Source organism: Rutidosis leptorrhynchoides, chromosome 9 (assembly GCF_046630445.1).
Source record: "Rutidosis leptorrhynchoides isolate AG116_Rl617_1_P2 chromosome 9, CSIRO_AGI_Rlap_v1, whole genome shotgun sequence".
In the NCBI taxonomy this organism is placed as follows: domain Eukaryota; kingdom Viridiplantae; phylum Streptophyta; class Magnoliopsida; order Asterales; family Asteraceae; genus Rutidosis; species Rutidosis leptorrhynchoides.
Window position 1 is genome coordinate 349,942,403 of NC_092341.1, and position 10,961 is coordinate 349,953,363.

At 36.4% G+C, this 10,961-nt stretch overlaps 1 non-coding gene across 1 annotated transcript; it reads left to right on the plus strand.

The window, feature by feature from the left end:
- Positions 1-10,451: 10,451 nt before the first annotated feature.
- On the plus strand, positions 10,452-10,646 carry LOC139869629 (U2 spliceosomal RNA). Its single transcript, XR_011766232.1, has one exon. It is a non-coding gene; the product is annotated as a U2 spliceosomal RNA (small nuclear RNA).
- Positions 10,647-10,961: the final 315 nt, after the last annotated feature.

Here is a 10,961-nt window from a genome sequence, read left to right on the forward strand (position 1 = left end):
TAAACCATTTTCCAATTTCAAATCTGAAATGCATGTCAAATCTGAAATACATGGTAAATCTGGGTAAGATATAAAAATCAGTAATAAAATTTTTCTGAAAATGAAATTGAATATCAAAGTCGTTGTAGTATGACAAAATTTCATTCCTCGTCCCTGAACTTTATATCGATTTTGACTCCCTGTCCTTTTTCTTTTTTTTGTGCATTCCTCGTCCCTAAACTATCAAAAGAGTACATCCCTCGTCCCCACGTCTACTTTCTGTCAATTTTTCCGTTAAATGTAGTCATGTGCTAAGCATGTGAGGGTAGTTTCGTTATTTTACATATTTCTTTTGACTTTTCATCAAATCTATTTACACCTTTACCTCAAAAGTCAAACCCACTCTGCAGAAACACAAATTCAAACCCTTGTTTCATCCTCAGATTTATATTCCAAATCATTGTTGTAAAATTAAAAACCACAAATCCTTTCTCGATTATAATATTTTCAGATTATAAAATCATCATCACAACAATTCTTTCACGTTTCATCTACTGATTTGTCAATACATCTCAGAATCTCAAAACTACATTTATTCAGATCCAATTTCGTGCTACAGTATATATATTCATCTTCATCTTTATTTAGCTCAAAATCACAAATTCTTATTTGATGTTTCATTCAACAAATTGAAGTTAGCACAATGATTTACAACATAACTTAGAACCTTCGTGATCAGTTGTAATAGCTAAATAAGATTCAATGGTGGGATCACCGGCGCCGACAAGTCTCCGGCGATGAAAAATCCGGTCACGGTGGGCATAGCAGAGTAATAGTCAAGCAAATACCCAAAACCCATTTCAATCAATATCCACATTATATATATATATATATATATATATATATATATATATATATATATATATATAATAAATTATAACCGACACCCGTTTCAATTAATTGAATACCGGATCTGGGCCCAGAAATTGTTACCTGATTCGGATGTTTACCGAATCGGAGCAGTTGTGGTATCATTGAAACGAATTTAGGTCTTTCTTCAAATTTCTCATTAAAGCCCAATTAAAACATACCATCTTCATCAGAAGCAGCATCATCTTCATCATCATTTTGAGATTCATCTTCTAATCAGAGTAGTTGTAGTGGTAGTGATAGATCCGACGACGGTGATGGTAGTGGCGGTGACGATAAAGGTGAAGATAATAATGAAGTGAGAACTGAGATCTGTAAAATATTTTTGAATTTAGATTGGTAACATAGATTATTATATAATTTTTGTGTGTTAGATGTACATTCATAATTTAGGGTAAAAATGTGTTTAAGTTTTATGGAAGAAGAGAAAGAAGAGAAATGAATTTGATTTTATTAGGGTTTATAATTTATGATTTTGGGATTAAATTGAATATTGAAGAAGAAGACATAATTACGCTCCTCGTCCATGTAGTTTAATGACCTTTTTACCCTCACATGCTTAGCACATGACTTCATTTAACGGAAAAATTGACAGAAAGTAGACGGGGGATGAGGGATGTACTCTTTTGATAGTTTAGGGATGAGGAATGCACAAAAAAAAGAAAAAGGATAGGGAGTCAAAATCGATATAAAGTTCAGGGACGAGGAATGAAATTTTGTCTAGTAGTATAGTGGTAAGTATTCCCGCCTGTCACGCGGGTGACCCGGGTTCGATCCCCGGCAGCGGCGTCTATTTTTTTTCTTATAAATAAGTAATTAAATTAATGTTTGAAATTTAAATTTTGAATTTTTGAAAGCTCCACGTAAAGGGGGCAGTTTATGACAGAGAATATATGCGTGACGAATGCACGCTCTCTCTGCTTTCACGAAGTGGAGTTACCGTGTCACACTAGTCCCATTCAAAACGCCTTCAATTCCTACTTTCCTTTTTGAGTTTCTTTCAAATTTGATCTGACAAAATTGTTTAAAATAGGCATGAAGTTAAAAAAGTTATGAAACAGGAGTACGATTCACAACTACAAGAAGTACACCGTCATATATTTACAACAAATCATAACCTATACCGATATTAGAAAATATCTAGAAACAGAGATCAAATTTTTACTTGTAAAATTCAAGATAAAGACTATGATGTGTTTTTTAACTAAGAGACCAAATACATTTGTCAAAAATAATACTCCGTAGTTGAGAGTAATAAATGGGGTAAAAATGTAAAATGATGAATTTCAAATTTTCAATGGTGTAATTTTTAATAGTTATATTATGCAAAATAAGAAATTGGGCAATAAGAATTGGATAGAAAGAGTAACGATTTATGTAACTAAACTCTAGGGTTCACTTGATCAATACCATTAGAGTTCACTTCAACTCTTATACAGTGACGATTCTAGAATCGAAATTCAATGGGGTCCTATTTTTTCAGTACTAATTATATTTGAATCATATTTTAATGGTTGTTTACCTTAAAAAAAACTACAATTTCGAAATATATATGAGATCCGACTAGTTAAATTTAGTGGTATCTTATACATTTTAAAGGAAAAACTATAAATTCAAAAAATATATGGTGTGTTGGAGTGCGAAGCGATTTAAACAAGGATTTGAAAAAACGAGAAAAAATTCGTTGCAGCTTTAAGCCACGACGCGGCTCCTTTAGCCACGGCGCGGCTTAACACTTTGATTGAGGTTCGAAAGTGCAATGTTGTCGGATTCGAAATCATGCCTCCAGCCGTGGCGCGGCTTAAGCCTATCCGGAAGTCTGACGAGAAAAAACGTGTTTTCTTGTTCCCAAAGTTGTTTCCTTGTTGAGTTTTGCCTATTTAAGGATCTTATTATAACTCATACATGTATCAATGAAAATTATCAATAAAAGAACTCTCTTTGGTGGTCGAGGATTAAAGTAATCATTCGTGATTACATATAACCTCGTTAAATTCTCTTGTCATTATCGTTTTTTACTAGCTTCTTCATATACATCAATTATTTAATTATTTTCGTTTATTGTAAGTGGGTTCGATAACCTATGGTTATCAAGTCTTGTTAGGGCTCACGTGCTTTATTCCTAACAAGGTGTTCTGTAGTTAAAATTGGTGGTGTCCTATACATTTTAAAAGCTATTTTCTACACAAAAATTTCAAACTAATGATGTTCCGTGGCCCCGCGGGCCATAAATTAAACTCGCCAGTGCTCTTATCTTAGGCAATTCAGATATATCTTATATGGAGTAAAAAACTTGATTTTATGACATGCTTATCGTCGTGAGCGCCATCCTTAGTGGGCTACTTTTAGTAGACCACCAAGCGGGACTGGTCCACTCTTACCTTATTTATAGAAGAAAATTATGGTGGAAGAAAGTTAGAGGTATGTGACTTGAACATACTCTTTTCGCACATACAACCTAAGAGAGAGGTTGATGAAGACCTCCCTCTTTTCTCGATACCACCCTTGGTGAGTTACTCTCTAATGGGTTAGCCACGTTCTTTCGAATGTGAAGAGACGATTCCTCCCATAAGTTGCACGGACATTGGCGGATCTTGAATTTTTTTTCGACGGGTGCAAAATGTTAAAAATTTGTAAAAAAAGCATAAGGACGGGGGCAAAATGTCGAAATTTAACAAATAACTACACTAAAAAAATTTTGGTCGTCAGGGCGGCTGACCCCGGTTGCCTTTTAATAGATCCTACCCTTGTTGCACCCCCTTGAAATGAGTGCATGTACATCACACCTCCTACGGTGGTTGCCAAAGCTCCGAGTCTCCCCTTCTTGCACCCAAGTCAAATTTGACTTGATCAATACCTAAATAAGGTTTTGATGTTAGCTAAGTTAACTCCTTGTTAAAAGATTTTAGTTTGTATATATTGATAAATATATTCGCGATTGACATATTGACCCGTTTGACTGTTCCTGTAAGATATAATGGGAATGATCATCGTCATTACAAAATGATCTTTCAAGGCTAATGGGGTTGGTAAGATGAGTTTATGGAACGAAGAAAAAAATGTCTTCTTTGTTGTCAAGTTGACAAGTGCTGAAAAATCAACTAAAATGAATCCCTAATTTATTTTCTTACGATCAAACTTCTACATTGCGGGTCTAAGCTTCCTAATTTATTTTCTTTAGCATATTGTACAGAGGTCATACATCCAAATTTGCTTATTAAATTAACGGTTGCTCAATAAAATGATCTATGCATCACTTTCAACAAAAATTGTAATCACTATTTTTGTTTATACTAGGTGCTTCCTCATTAAATTAAAAATTGATAGTGCAAGTACCCAACTTTTCTGATAGTTAAATATACCACTATAAAATCCAATGAATCATAACTGTTAATTTACAGTTAACACAAAGATGATAGTTTTAATGAAATTATTACATTTGTTTGGTGCTGTTCTTGCTGTACTTGTGATCATGGAAAAACTCAAGTACACGGAGCTGGTGAATGTGGGAAAGTGAACCCAGTAATGGAAGCCTTCAATCTAGCACCTTGTGCATCTGCACAAGATGCGAATGCCTCGGTTTCTAGGTGGCGTTGTGCTCGAGTTTAGAAACTCGGCAACTACTTAGTAGGTGGGTCAGTCTGTTGGAAGCTTTGACGAGCCCAACACACCCACTATAGAGGACCTAGACTATACTAGACTTATTACACCAACACTTTGACGTTGGTTAGCCTTTAATTTTATGAATTCTTAGTGCACAATGTACTTAGGCGACAGTGTCGACCATATATCTTTAGGCGGTATAACCGACCATGTATTACTCAGGCGGCAGAGCCGACCATATAATAAAAACAACAAAAGTGCACTAAGAACTTAAACACAAACTAAGGCTTGATCGGGAAACTTAACAAAAACACTTATATTAAATTACAATTACAATATTACTTACAAGCTTTCTCTTCTCTACTTTCGCTAACTCACACTCTTCTTCTCTTCTTCATAACTCACTTCTTATTTCACTCTCACAACTTCACACAACACAAATGAAATCTCCTCTCATATTTATACTACTCCATGGAACATTCTAGAACCTAGATATTTCCATGGATATATAAATATCTAGATATTTCTACAACCTACAAATATCTAGATTTTTCTTTTACATTTCAATTTCTAGATTTTTCTCTCATATTCTAATATCTAGATATTTTCTTATACATATTAATATCTAGATATTTTACCCATATACATTTACTAATTCCATATTATTCTAAATTTGCATTGTATTTTAACACTCCCCTCAATGCAAATTTTCTTCCAACGATGTCTTGCAGACTATTCCAAGTGCTTCTCTGAATTTTGTAAACTTCGGTTTACTTAGGCTCTTGGTGAATATATCTGCTACCTGTTCATCTGTCTTTGTTGGCACCATCTTGATCTCCCCTTCAAGGACCTTCTCGCGAACATAGTGATAGTGTACTTCTATATGTTTTGTTCTTGCGTGAAAGACTGAATTCTCTGCTAGACGTATAGCTGATAGGTTATCGCAGAAAAGCTCTACTTGATAGTCTGTTGATTGATGAAGATCTTCCATTAGTTGTTTCAACCATGTAATTTCTTGTGTTGCTGACGATGCCGATCGATATTCTACTTCAGTGCTTGACAAGGATACTGTTGGTTGTCTCTTGCTGCACCATGATATTACTCCTGATCCAAGACTAAACATGTATCCAGTTGTTGACCGTCGTGTATCATAGTCTCCACCGTAATCGGCGTCACAATATCCAGTCACATGACATTCTTTTGTTTTCTTGTATAAAATACCAAAGTTGATAGTGCCTTTAACATACCTTAAGATGCGTCGTACAACACTAAGGTGAGGCTTCTTCGGATTGCTCATGTATCGACTAACCACTCCAACTGCATAAGATATGTCTGGCCGGCTTAGTGTGAGATAAATAAGACTTCCGACCATCTTTCGATACATGGTAACATCTTGAAGACTTTTTCCTTCATCTGCTCGTAGTTTTGTATTCGGATCCATCGGAGTTGAGATAGGTTTGCAATTAAGCATTCCGTACTTTTGTAAAAGATCTCGCGCATATTTCTGTTGTCCCAGAAATAATCCTTCTCTTTTCTGCTCTATTTCGAGTCCAAGAAAATGTTTGAGTTCTCCAAGCTCCCTCATTTGAAATCTGATAGACAGATTCTCTTTTGTTCTTTGGATCTCCTTATAGTGATCTCCCGTGATGATTAAGTCATCCACATATACTAGCACTATGGCTAGTTTTCCTTGATCTTGTTTCACAAATAAACTAGAATCTGAAGGAGCAACTGTGAAACCACTTTGTACCAAGAACTCGCCAATCTTCCCGTACCAAGCTCTTGGAGCCTGCTTCAAGCCGCATAGTGCTTTCTTTAATTTGCAGACATGCTCGGGATGGATTTTGTTCTCAAAGCCTCTTGGTTGATCCATATAAATGTCTTTGTCAAGTTCTCCATGTAAGAAAGCGTTCTTGACATCCATCTGCCACAGCTTCCAAGATTTGCTAGCGGCTAAAGCTAGTAGAGCTCGAATTGTTGTGATCTTCGCCACTGGACTAAACGTTTCTTCATAATCCAGCCCATATTGTTGAGAAAAACCTCTAGCAACAAGTCGAGCTTTATACCTTTCAATGGAGCCATCTGATCGAGTCTTCACCTTGTAAACCCATTTACAAGATATTGGTTTTACATCTTTTGGCTTTGGAACTAAACTCCATGTTTGGTTTTCTTTTAGTGCATTGATTTCTTCTTCCATCGCTTTCTGCCATTCTCGACTTTGTGCTGCTTCTTCATAAGTAGAAGGCTCAATAGGTATTGATTCATCCACATGAGCAGCATTGGCATACCTCGGATTAGGTTGCCTCGTTCTTGTTGATCTCCGTAATTCTTGTACATGCTCCTCGACATCCATTTGGCTTGGACGAACCTCCTTGGATACAGATTGATGCACACCAGTTTTCCATGGACTCATTTCCTTAGAGTACGACTCTTCTCCTTCTTTAGTTGGATCTACTATTTGCTCTTTACGTTCTTCTATTTCTTCTGGAACTTCTTCTAATCCATGAGATTCTGGAAGCTCTATCTTTTGAGGTGACCACCATGAAGAAGCTTCATCAAATACCACATTTCTTGAAGTATGACACTTTCCAGTATTTGGATCACAACATCTCCATCCTTTTCTTGATTCATCATAACCGACAAAAATACACCGAATTGCCTTTTTATCAAATTTGCTTCGTAGATGATCTGGTACGAAGACGTAGCATACACATCCAAAAACCTTGAGATGGTTGACAGTTGGCTTGATCTTCCATAATCTTTCATACGGTGAAATATGCCCCAACTTTGTTTGTGGGAGTCTGTTAATTACGTACGATGCCGTCCTCATACATTCGGCCCAAAATCTGCATGGTACATTTTTACCATGAAGCATACTTCGACAAGTTTCAGCAAGGTGACGATTCTTGCGTTCTGCCACTCCATTCTGTTGTGGAGTATTGGGGCAAGTTAATTGCCTTCTGATCTTGTGCTTCTCAAGATAGATATTGAACTCGGTTGATAAATATTCTCCTCCATTATCTGTGCGTAAGCATCGAATCTTATAATTGAGCTCACTTTCTACCTTATTCTTGAACTCTTTAAACTTCAGAAAAGTCTCTGACTTTTCTTTCATGAAGTAAACCCACACATACCTTGAGAAGTCATCAATGAATGTCACCATATACTTCATGCCTCCAAGTAATGTTTGTTTCACTGGGCCGAAGACATCTGAGTGTATGAGCTCTAGTGGTGTCTTGGACTGATATTGTGACTCCTTGAATGGCAATTGGTGAGCTTTTCCAAATTGACATCCAGCACATATTGTATCTGTTCGGATATCAATTTGAGGAAGCCCATTTACTATGTGTTTCACCATCATCTCCTTTAACTTGTTGTAGCCCACATGCCCAAGACGTTCATGCCAAAGATCAGCCATCTCATTCTTTCGAGTCTTATCCACATATGCTGTTTCAGCAGATAGTACATAGACCGACTCTATTCTTCTTCCTTGCATAATTGGATTGCCAACCACCTTCACTCTCTTGAATACGGACACATCTTCTGGTCCAAAGAGCACATAATTCCCTTCTGCTGTCAATTGTGGTACTGACAGTAAATTCTTCTTTAGGCCAGGGACAAGATACACCTTCTTGAGTTGGAGCTTTTGAGAGTCGCCTTCATTTGGAATTATTGTCTTTCCAATGTAAGAAATAGACAATCTTGAATTGTTGGCTGTCAACACGACTCTCTTTCCTTTGTAATCCTCCATTTCTTACAGCTTTGTCCCATCGTTGGTCATATGATTTGAGTACCCAGAATCGATGATCCAATCATCTTTGTAGTTTATTGTTGACTTTAAAGTTGTTGTAAGAGCTTGATCATCTATGTCAGCTTCAAAAGAGAGTCCAGCTTTTGCATCCCATGTTTCATCATTAATGGTTGCTTCGAATGTGACCTCTTTCTTCTCATCTCTTGCGGCGGACACATTTCCTTCGAAAGTTCGCCTTCTGGGGAATCTACAATCTCGAGCAAAATGACCCTTCTTGCCACAATTGAAGCATTCACCATTCTTTCTCTTATCATTTTCCCCGTATTGTTGGCGATGATCTCTTCTTCCTTGTTGAGCTCCCCCTGAAGCGTTGCCTTTTGATTTTGGGTGACCCTTCCACCCATATGTCTTACTTTCTTTCATCGCCTCTTGTCTTCGAGATGTTGCTTTCTTCTTATTGGTGAAGAGTGCATCTTCTCCGTCTTTTATGGTTACTTCATTCATCTGCTTGGCTAATGCCTCTTGATTAGCCAATAAATTCTTCAGCTCTATTAATGATGGTTGAGTAGGCCATCCTCTCACAGCGGCTATAAATCCATTATACTCGGATCTTAAGCCATGGATGATAATTCTCTTCATCCTTGCATCACTCACTTTCTCTTCAGGAGCAAGTTGAGATATCTCACGACAAATAGATTTCACCTTGGTGAAATACTAAGAAATAGATAGATTTCCTTGTGAGATACTTGCGAGCTCATTTTCCAAGAGCTGGAGGCGTGCTTCATTCTTCTTTGAAAATAATTTTTCAAAAGTTTCCCAAGCTTCCTTTGGTGTTTTCTCGTCACGGATGTGCTCTAATAGATCCTCCTCTATTGTAGTCTTCAATATAAATAAAGCCTTCCCGGCCTTGATGTTCCATTTTCTCAAGGCTTCGGCATTTTCTTTCGGTGGAGGCGTTGTGTCACTGCCAGCAACTATTTCCCATAAATCCTGTCCTTGTAGGTAGGATTCTATACAGGTCCGCCAATAACCATAGTTGTGGTTATTGAGACTCTTGATTCCACTGCTCGTACTTGCAAGATCTGCCATCATGACGTCCAACGTCCAATAAGCTTGGTCCCTGACCGACGAGCTTTCACAGTTCCTAACTGTGCTTCGACAGAATCTCCCTTAGAGCCTTGGTGAAAACAAGTCGATGTAAACGTCCAACGTTTACCGATTTCCTCCACTAGAAATGGTCCCGAACGACCTGGCTCTGATACCAATTGTTGGAAGCTTCGACGAGCCCAACACACCCAATATAGAGGACCTAGACTATACTAGACTCATTACACCAACACTTTGACGTTGGTTAGCCTTTAATTTTATGAATTCTTAGTGCACAATGTACTTAGGCGACAGTGTCGATCATATATCTTTAGGCGGTATAACCGACCATGTATTACTCAGGCGGCAGAGCCGACCATATAATAAGAACAACAAAAGTGCACTAAGAACTTAAACACAAACTAAGGCTTGATCGGGAAACTTAACAAAAACACTTATATTAAATTACAATTACAATATTACTTACAAGCTTTCTCTTCTCTACTTTCGCTAACTCACACTCTTCTTCTCTTCTTCACAACTCACTTCTTATTTCACTCTCACAACTTCACACAACACAAATGAAATCTCCTCTCATATTTATACTACTCCATCGAATATTCTAGAACCTAGATATTTCCATGGATATATAAATATCTAGATATTTCTACAACCTACAAATATCTAGATTTTTCTTTTACATTTCAATTTCTAGATTTTTCTCTCATATTCTAATATCTAGATATTTTCTTATACATATTAATATCTAGATATTTTACCCATATACATTTACTAATTCCATATTATTCTAAATTTGCATTGTATTTTAACACAGTCTTTCAGGATTAATACCAGAAATCTTAAGACGTGTTTAGTAGTTTTATATTTGTGCACCAATTGAAGTATCGTATATATGTACGGACTTTGACAACCTATAGGAATTCACAGAATTATCAGATGATGGGTGATTGAGAGTTGAGATCAGTTACTTATTGTAAAAGGAATATTTGAAAAGCAATCAATATATCCCACATCGGGTCAGTGAAAAATACATATGTAAAGGAAGTGGCTATAAAAGAAGCAGCCCAAGAGAGGAGAAAGCATACCTTTCTAGGCCTTTTGGCTAAGATCAAGTGTAGTATCTATTCTTATCAGTTTAATATCTGATATGTGGGTCATTGGCCCACTCGATATTTAATCTTATTTTTTATGGGGAAAGGCTCATCACAATAGCTTGCTATTGGGGTCTTTGAGTGTTGCCTTGGTGTTGCACTACTACTGTGATGACCCGAAAATTTCCGATCAAATTTAAACTTTAATCTTTATATGTTCCCGACACGATAAGCAAAATTTGTAATGTTGAGTCTCGAAAGTTTTGAAATCTATATTCATGTAATCAATTGCCCTTTGACTATGCCCGACGATTCACGAACAATTGAGTATAAATAAATATGTAAATATATATATATATGAGTTCTATACATAAGTAACATTATATATATTGTAATATACGTATTTATATATATAAATAATAAGTATTAAAGATTCACTAAATTATAAAATTTTTTGGATATAATATAATAAATAGTAATATATTAAACTTAACTACAAG